The following is a 10176-nucleotide window of genomic DNA, read 5'->3' as shown; positions in this document are numbered from 1 at the left end:
TTTACATTACGAGACAGAGTCCCCATACATCTTGGAGGCTGTACTCAGATACCTGCTGGGCAGACCTGATAGGAATACTGAGACTCAGAACCAGAAATTTCCTTTGAAATTTTCCAAGCCTGATCTTTCCTCTAGAGTAACACTCTGATTTTTGGTAAATGGTTATCTGACCTCTAGAGATTTCCAAGTCCTTTTTCTCATTTAGGTCCTTTTGGCCTATTCTAACTGGTGTAGAGTTTATTTGAATGTCAGGAAAAAATCTACCATATTACAATTTTCACCCAGTGAGCTAGGATCGTTTGTCCCTCTTGAATCACAGCCACTCCGTTCTTTTTGCATAATACTCCCTTAAATAGTTGAAGACATTAATATTGCCCCTGCTGATTTCTGTCTTTTCTGGACAGCTTCAGTTTTTCCATTGCCAAAGATTCCAGACTCTCTACCGTCCTGACCATTTACCACATTTACCTCCAGATGTAATCTAGCATGTCAGCATTTCAGACTGTGGAATTAAACACTAAGTCAAAGCATTAGGGAAGGCCTGGTCCTCACACAGTAGACTGTCATTTCTCTTGTTACGCATACGGTGCTTCTTCTGATATAATGTAAAATCATAATCACTACTCAGCAACTTTGTCACACTGTTGACTATTCTGGGCTTGCAGAAAATGATAAACCTTTAAAAACAACAGTTCTTGGTTGGTCAAATATCCTTATTTCCAGACTTAGGCAATACTACTGCTTGTTTTATTTCATTTTGGTCCAGTTACTGGGTTCACATTTAGTTATGTTAACTTTTGCATTGCTAAATTTACTGTTCTATCATTTTAGCCCATGGAGGTAATTTTGGATCCTGTTTGCTTTCATGTAAATTTAAAAAGAGTAACCTTCACAACTTGTTTTTATTTTGCGAAACAAATACCATTTTTGGGGGGGTATTTTTGTTTACGTCATTATATTGTCACGCTATGTTGCTGTCTGTCATACTTTATTTAACTTGGGAAAGCCTGTTTAAAGACTGCTTTTATAGACCTATAGGGATTAGACTCTCTTTTGAAAGCTCAACATTTGTGTCTGAAAGTAAAGTCAACCCACCACTTATAAACAACCTGCCACTATAGCCAAAACCTATGAAAGAAAAGAGAGGAGGTAGCATTCATAAAATCAGAATTGATTTCTTTTCACAAAACAGATAAACATGTCACCCAAATAACTAAAGTGCCAAGGAAGGATGTCTGAGTCTGGCTCCAGACCCAATTAGTTTGAACCCCAGCTGTTTCATTCCCTTGGTGGGTCACATCGGGCCATTTGATTATCCTCTGTGTCACTTCATCTAAAAACGGTAGCCCCCCAGTACTGTGGAGGGGATTATGTGAGATAATAGCTGTAGAAGAGCCTGGCCCCCAGATAACCTAGCATATAGTTGGTACTCACTGTGTGTTGTAGTGAACTAAACAGACTCTGTCTTTTCAAATTCATGATTCTTCATCACCTCCACGAAGCCTTGAGATTCCTCTCTGTTCTTGATATTTAAATTCCATTAGCACACTGCAATTTTTGTGTACAGTGATGAGCATACTCCCTGAAAGCCTCTCTCATTTACCCCCTATGTCCTGGACTGCACACACAGTTCCATTGGAATCAAATAGAACAATACCCGACAAGAGCAGATGCTGGTGTTGAGTACATTTCCAGGCTACAGAGTTCTGGCATATGGAGAGCCAATGTGAAAATGAAGGCTGACCTGATCTGAAAGGAAGGCTGTTTGCTAGAGGGAATCCTGGTGGGCTTTGGCTTGAGAATCTCCTAACCCATTTCTTGTCTCCCCAGTATACTTCGGAAAGGTGCCTTTGGACAGAAAGTGAGCAGAGGGGGTTTGCTCAGGTCAATGTCATTTGGAAAACGTTTTGTTCTTATCCCTTGTGACTCACTTGTGCGTTTACCTGCTTTCAGCTGCTAGTGGCTGCTCCAAGCCTGGGCAGTTACCCATCACCCTCATAGCATTTTGACCTCTTATTGACCTCCCAGTTGAAGGTATAGTCCTCAAGCGGTGTGACCCCCTATACTTCTTGAGCGCAGCTCTTCAGTGGGAAATCCGTGTAAACATGTAGGTAAGCCTTAAGGCCCTGGAATCAAACAAGGCCATCTAGATTTAAATATGGAGTGTGTTACCTCTGAGCCTCCATTTCTTCATCTGTAAAATGGGGATACTCATTGTGCTCACTTTTAAGAGTTACCGTGATTAACTGAAGTGATAATACGGTATCTGCTACGGAATAAGTACTCAATCACTGTTGCCACTGTTAGTATTTTACACAATTATCTTGTCTCCCACAACTTAGTTTTAGTTTTACTCCTGAAATAAAATGTATGAGCCACACCGGGGAGATTGGTTAGTATGTTCTTCAATTACCTTTTTTTTTTTTTGTTGGCTTGTTTTTAAGTTCAGAGAAAGACCGAGCACATGTGAGAGGAGGAGAGGGGCACAGGAAGAGAGGCAGGCAGGCTCCATGCTCAGTGCGGAGCCTGACACAGGGCTCGATCCTGTGACCCTGAGATCACGACGTGGGCCAAAATCAAGAGTCGACTGAGCCACCCAGGCGTCCCAGTTACATTTCTTAGATTTAAATTTTTGTTATTTTATTTTATTTTATTTTATTTTATTTTATTTTATTTGAGGGCGAGCGAGCATGTGAGTGAGGGAGGGGCAGGGAGGAAGGGAGACAGAGGGGAGGAAGGGAGACAGAGGATAGGAAGCACGCTCAGCACTGAGAGCGCAGAGGCGCCACATGGGGCTCTAACTCACGAACTGCAAGATCGTGACCTGAGCTGAAATCGAAGAGTCAGCCATTCAGTCGACTGAGCCACCCAGGCGACCCTCAATTACCTCCTTTTAAAAAAGAAATTAGTAATTCTTGTTCTCCCATGAGAAGATACAGTCCAAAATAAATTAATGAATGTATTTAATTAAGAAGAATAGACTGGCAGTAGCATCTGAGGTGGACAGGACCAGACAGAGGCTGAAGATAGGGAGAACTATTAGATCACTCTTGATTTTGTGTATGTGGCGGGAGGCAGTGGGGATGGAAAGAAAGGTGAGGATAAACCTAGGAGTTGCTGTTGGGTGAGCAGGACTAGAATAGCCGATTGAATTGAGGGAATCTAATGAACGCCAGTTTGAGCTCAGGTAATGGGGAAGATAGATATGCCAGTACAGAAGATACAGAAACACCAGAAGAGGAGCGGCTTGAGAGTTCATGCATTTTGGCGTGTTGAGTTTCATGATCAGCATACACATGGATCCCGGGGCCAGGCGGAGGCTGGTGATTGCAGAGATGTTGTCTAGGACAAGTATGGAGAAAAGAGTGCAGAGGACATAGGGCTGAACCTTGGCTGGGCTACTGACCCAGATTTGGCTGGAGATAGTATATTTACTAAAGAAGTGGTAGGGTTCCAGAGACCTCTGTGTCCTGGTATCTAAGGGACGCTGGAGCTAAAGGAAGAACTTGAGATACTACAGAGATATCAAGGCACTTGTGGGCCAGGAAAGGAAAACATGATTAGACTCCCTGTGCCAGGACTGGTGATGGGACGGGGAAGAGAGCGAGAAACTGGCAGTTGCCCAACAATGCACTGAATGTAAGGGGTACGTGTTTTGCGGTCAAGGAGAACTGGGCTCAGACCCGGGCTTTGTTGCTTGGGATGGGGCCATTACCTTCTTAGCCTCAAATGCCATTTCTGTAAGACATGGATAATAGAAGTACCTGTTCTGCAGGGTTGTTGTGTAGACTCAAGGAGATAGTCATGTAAAGCACATAGAAAGGTCCTTGATTTTCTGTAACCTCTCAGTAAATTGTTGGCATTTTTCTTGAAGACGTGGAGCATATGTTCGACTCTGGTGGTTGTGACTTTCAGATGTCAGGCTGCAGAATGGACACTGGTGATCCAGGAAAAGATCCTTTGTGGCTTGTGGCCTGGGCATCCCCTTCTACACACTAGGTGCATGTGATAGATGATGAGAAGAGAGGAAAGAGAAATGTAGCTAAAATTAAATTTTCTTACAACTTGAAGCCCACTGATGAATCCCTGAGGCTTGCAGAGTGTGTGACCTTCCTCAAGGAACTCATGGCTGCCTTGATGTTGAGGTTTCATTACAGACTAAAAGCAATCTTAATATCTAGGCCCTCAAGGTCCTGGAAACCTTGCTTTCAAATTCCTTAGAGGCTTACATTATCCTTAACCCCCACTAACCAAAAAGTATATAATCAGTCACTTCTTACAATCCCAGCACAGTTCTTTTTTAAAAATTGTATTAGGGGTGCCTACTCAGTTGCTTGAACATCTGACTCTTAATTTTGGCTCACGTCATGATCTTGTGGTTCGTGAGTTTGAGCCCCGCTTCGGGCTCTGTGCTTGCTGTCCGTGCGGAGCCTGCTTGGGATTCTGTCTTCTTCTCTCTCTGCCTCTCCCCCACTTGTTCTCTCTCTCTCTCTCACAAAATACACTTAAAAAAAAGTCTTTTAAACGTTTTTTATTTTTTTATTTAAGTCAATTCTACCCCCAGTGTGGGGCTCCAACTCATGACACCCTGAGTCACATGCTCTGCTGACTGAGCCAGCCCAGCAGTCTTTCTGCTCTGGTTCCTTTCCCCCAGGCTGTAATGAAAGCACCATTTTGCACTGAAAACATCTCAAGATTTGTTTCTTGACCATTTGCTTGGTGGCCCCACGTCCTCAAACATCTTGCTTTTTAGGAAAATTCCTGAAATAAATAGCCACTTACTCAAGTCTTCTCCCACATTCTACATTAAATTTTAGTTTTGTGTTCGTATTATTCCTGTACAAATACTGTTGTAGAGTTCATTCTTTTTTGTTTTAAGTTTATTTAAGTAATCTCTGCACCCACCATGGGGCTCGAAATCACAACCTCAAGATGAAGAATGGCACGCTCTTCTGACTGAGCCAGCCAGGCGCCCCGAAGACTTTATTCTAGGCATTTTAGGTTTTCTCACGGTCACAAATAGCTCCTTTTTTTTTCCCCCCACACTGTGCTTTCTGATGGAGTTTTGTCTGTAAGTAAAATACTGATTTTCTAATATAGTTCATAGATTTGTTGCACTTAACAGATACCTATTTAACATTTACTTTGTGCCAGACATGTTCTAAGTTTTTAATTTTAAAGCTTTTTCTGTTCACTGCTGTGTCCTCAGGGCCTAAAACAGATAATGCCATCTGTGCTTTTGATATGGTGCATTGTTAGAGCACGCCAGAATCCTTAAGTGCTAGACATTGCCAGGTAGATAAGGCAGGCCCATGCTTTGGGGACCTTTCCTCCCTGGACACCGACCTGGGTTCTCGAGCTCCGGTTGGGCACCTGGACCTTCAGGCAAACGATTTGATATGACTTTGCCGCCAACTGGTGCAGGCTGGCCCTGGCAGGTACACTCCGGGGACCATGGTGATGGACTGGCAGTGTAACCGCAGAGAGTAAACCTGGCTGGCCAGGTAGCAGGTTTCCTCATAGCCCTCTTCCCGGCAGTTCTAGAGTTTTCACAGAGGTTTAGGGCCGCCTGGGTGGCTCAGTCAGTTAAGCGTCTGACCCTTGATTTCGGCTGAGGTCATGGTCTCACTGTTTGTGAGTTCGAGCCCCCACACTGGGCTCTGTGCTGACAGGGTGGAGCCTGCTTGGGATTGTCTCTCTGCCTCTCTCTTTGCCCCTCCCCTGCTCACACGCTCTCTCTTTCTCTCTCAAAATAAATCAACTTAAAAAAACCCCATATATTTAAATAGCAAGTCTAGATACTGTCGGTGAATGTATTTTGTCAGACACACCCTTAACTGTGTACTCACTTAACGGCTTTCTTACTTCATCCCTGCTGGAATTCATAGAACTGTAAGTAAGTATTGCATCTACTTCAAAGGATGGCTGCCTTCCAGGAGTAACTGAGCAAGTCCGCTTGTGATCAGTAACCATCCTCTGGGAAACAAAGCTGTCTCTGGCCACCTATGCATGTCCATTTCACAGGGGTTTGTCGCAACTCTTGGCTTAAAACACTCTTGGATCTTGCAACTGAAGAAAAACATGCTTTCCTCCTTTCAAACTATGCTGGGTCAATCCTAGTCAAAATTTTTATGTTCTAATATTTTACAGTTCTAAACGTAAAATCTAAAAACCATTAGGCTGCATCGTTTGGTTGTATAGGGGCAGAAAACTTTTCCCTTCTTCTCTTGTAGGTTCTTTGGCTGGTTTAATAATTAAATTGACACAAAACAGATCAACAGAAGAAAAACATGTAACATTTTAAAATTAAATCTAATTTTGCACCCTGAAGAATGTAAAACTCAAAGAAGTGACCAAAGCAAGCAGCTTTTAGACAAAGAAACAATACATTTGGGAAGAATTGAGAAGACAAAGAAATTTGGATTTGGGTAGTAAATTAGTGAGGAAATAACAAGATTTGTTTATATAGCCCTCTCTACCCTAACTTCGTTATTTCGGGCAAGAATGCCTTCTATTCTCCTGATACAAAGAGGATACTTTTCACATGGCATATTTATTTCTTGCTTTCAGGGGAACAAAGGAGGATCAGAGTGTTCTTCGTGCACTGGTTGTTTCCTAAGTAACTTTATTTCAAAATAACCAATGTGCCAAAATGGCATATTTTGGGGTGGCAGAGTGCGCTCCCCTTCAGTTGTGTGGTGTGTAAAAGTGACGCTTTGCACGCTTTATCACCGTGTCCTGCTGTTTCTCCAGCACTTCTTCCGTTAATACACGTTCTGATGACCTCACAGTCAGCGTGTGAGCCCGGACCTCATTGGGCCAATTATTTCAACTTTAAAATGCCAATGAGTGCTTGGTATGGTAAATGTCTTTCATTAGCCTTGCCTTTTCAAATTTTATCAGAATATGTACGTATGCGTGTCTACTTCGCGATGAATTGAACACCACTTTGTCAAATGTGAAGACATTTGTGCGTGAGACTTTAGTGCAATTACCGTAAAATGTACATTAAGCTTAGGGGAAAAAAAAAAAAAAACCACGCTTCATGAACAAATCTCAAATGTTCCCTTTCAGTAATTGTTGGTTCGAAACCTGGAGGGTTCCCACGTGACATCTGAAACTGGCCCCCATATTCGGAGGGCAAGGATGGATGGAAGCAAGAGGCAGGCCACTCCAGGTCGGTAGGTGGCAGGTTTAACCAGCAAGAGGACTGACTTATAAGACTTGTTTTAGGCAGCTGTAAAATGTGTACATCTTCATGGCCCGCCCAGAATCCTAAAGGTTTACGTGGGGGCTCTGACATGTCTACTGTCCAGGCGGTCTCCCCGCCACCTTCTTCTCTCAAGGTTGTCTTCCTTGAAAACCGCTTCCACCGCGGGGAGGGAGAGGGTGAGGAGCCGTCAGTTGCCCGTTTCCCAGACCAGCTCACAGGTCGACCAGAGGTCATGTTCTCTCGATGACCTTCTCCAGAAAGGAATAGGAATGTACATCTGTTCATTCAGGTGTCTTCTTGTATGACTTAGGAAATATTTGTAGTTTTTCTTATAGGATTCTAACAACTCAATAGGATTGTTCTTGTGCATTTGATTTTTTTTCCTTTCACGTATGACTGTATATGTGATCGTATATAGGACTTACGTGATACGTGCGTATAAGTGAAGTATGTATTATTATACGTTAATATTCTGTATTCTTGGTCTACAATTGGTTTCTACCTACCTGACTTCACTAAGTAGTTTTCATAGTGTGTTATTTTGGGTTTTCGATTCAGAGAATATCCCCTAGGAATTTGCATTTTGTTACTCCAACGAAGTGGCTACTGTCCACTTAGAGATTTTTGAAAAGATTTTTATAGATGAGATCCCACCTTCTCATTCCCACTGAGTGCTACACGTGCCCGGGTGGGATGACCGAAGCCACAGCCTCTCCCAAATCAAACGCCAAATGCCCGGGAAAACGTTCGGTCGTGGTGAACGCCAACACTGCCCTCGGCGGGCCTTAAATCGCAAGTGTTCGAGGGACAGGTCACCCAGCACTCACATACTAGAAGGGGAGTGGGTTTTGGATACAAAAACAGTGACGTTACTGGTAAGTCTCGGCTTTAGAACTGGAATCCTGTCTTGGTAATGTCACCCCTCGGCCTGTTGGTTGGTTTACAGTGGAGCAGAGTACAGCAGGCCCTCGAACGACACAGGTTTGAACCGTGTGGGTCCTCTGACGTGTGGCTTCTTTTCACTATGGTACAGTAGTATTTTCTCTCCCTTAGGATTTTCTTCACGTTTTCTTCCCTTTTACTTTATGGTAAACATACACTAATACATACGATACGCAAAATATATTTTAAAATCCACTGTGTTGTCAGTAACTTATTCAAGGGTCAACTGTGTTTTCAAGTAGGTTCACTCTTTATTTTTCTTGGTTTTTTTTGAAGGTTCGCCCTTGATCTGTGTGCGCACTCTGCCAGGGAGGTGGTGTCATGATTACATCTGTTGCATGGCGGCCGTGGTCAAGGTTCCAGAAGAGAATCCTCAGAGCGCGATGGAAAAAGCACTCCATAAATTCTCACAGCCCTTCTTTGTAGCAGGTATCATTTTCTTCCTGATTCGATGAAACATTAAAATTGGAGCTCTTCAGGTAGTAGAGTAAATATGGGACATTTGTTTCCCCACAATTTTAGAATTAAATTATTTTGACGAGAGGAGTTACGCTGCTCAAATGCCTGGAGAAAGAGTACAAAGAGATTTAAAAGGCCTTTGAGGATTTCTGGAGCCTCTGCTCCCCGCCCCCCCCCTCCAGTCCCCCTTTAAGGCATCCGTTGTTAAAGCCGATCTGATAAGCAAAGTTACTTACGTATGTGCATATGCACAACCACACCTCTTAATTCCACCCTGCTTCGTGCTACACCCTCATTTCCATCTCAACTCTTGGGGAGACAGCGCATCTATACCGGCACACAGGTAATCTTTAAGAATTCTTCCTTTTTAAAAACAGAGATCAGGCTCTGTATTTGAACTTCTCTAATTTTTGTCTTCTTACTTGAGATACGCTATAGAAATCCTTCAGACCAGCGATTGTAGCTTTACAGGCATACCTCGGTGGCGGTATTGAGGGTTTGGTGCCCGACCACCCACGATAAGCAAATCTCGCAATAAAAAGAGTCCAATGTTTTTGGTTTCCCGGTGCACGTAAAAGTTACATTTATACTGTAGCCTAGTGAGTGTGCAACAGTATTCTGTCTAAAATAATGTACATACCTTAATTTAAAAAGACTTCACTGCTCAAAGTGCTAATAACCATCATCTGAGCTTTCAGTGAGTTGTAACGATTGATCACAGATGACCGTGACAAATAGAACAATAATGAAAAAGTTTGAAATATTGTGAGAATTACCAAAATGTGACACAAAGACCCAGTGAGCAAGTGACGTTGAAAAAATGGCAGTAACAAACTTGTGTGATGCAGGGTTGCCACACACTTTTAGTCGGTAAAAACCACAGCGGCAACACACACACACACACGCACGCACACACACACACACTCCGCAGTATCTGTGATGTGCAGCAAAGCGAAGTGCGGTAAAACGAGGCACGCCTGTATTCCATTTTGAAGTGCGGCGTTCTAGCCTGTGTGTAACGTATTGAGGGTCCGTTGAGAAGTGCGGATTTAACAGTTCGGTTTTTCCACAAATCTCTAATTTCCCCGGCAGCATTTTATCTTCGACTTCTTTCCGACTCCGTCCATACTCGACCCAAATCCATAGAGTTTGAATTTGGTAGTTTTATAACTCCGTTTTAGTATCTAGGATGAGAAATGTCTCTCGTTGCCCCTTAATTTCACTTTATGAATGAGTTCCCCAAAGCTGAGCAGCCACTAATAGACAGGTGGCTGTTTAAATTTGAATTTATTTTAAACTAAATAAAATTGAATTTCACTTCCACACTTAAAAGCCACTTGTCTTGGGCAGCGCGAATGTAGCGTGTTTTTGTCACTGCAGAAGGTGCCCTTGGCCAGCACTGCCCTCAGTGTCACATACTTCGGGATTTTTTTAGTATATTTACTGCTCTCAACTGCAAAGGAGATAAAAATCGGCGTCTTCAATAACGGAGTCTTGCCATACGGAACTGTGGGTCTATTGATTTGAGGTTTTGTTACATTTCCTCAGCATCGTTTTGTAGC

Source organism: Prionailurus bengalensis, chromosome X, assembly GCF_016509475.1.
Source record: "Prionailurus bengalensis isolate Pbe53 chromosome X, Fcat_Pben_1.1_paternal_pri, whole genome shotgun sequence".
Classification (NCBI taxonomy): Eukaryota; Metazoa; Chordata; class Mammalia; order Carnivora; family Felidae; genus Prionailurus; species Prionailurus bengalensis.
The sequence above is the reverse complement of the archived record's forward strand: the minus strand, read 5'-3'. Positions refer to the sequence as shown.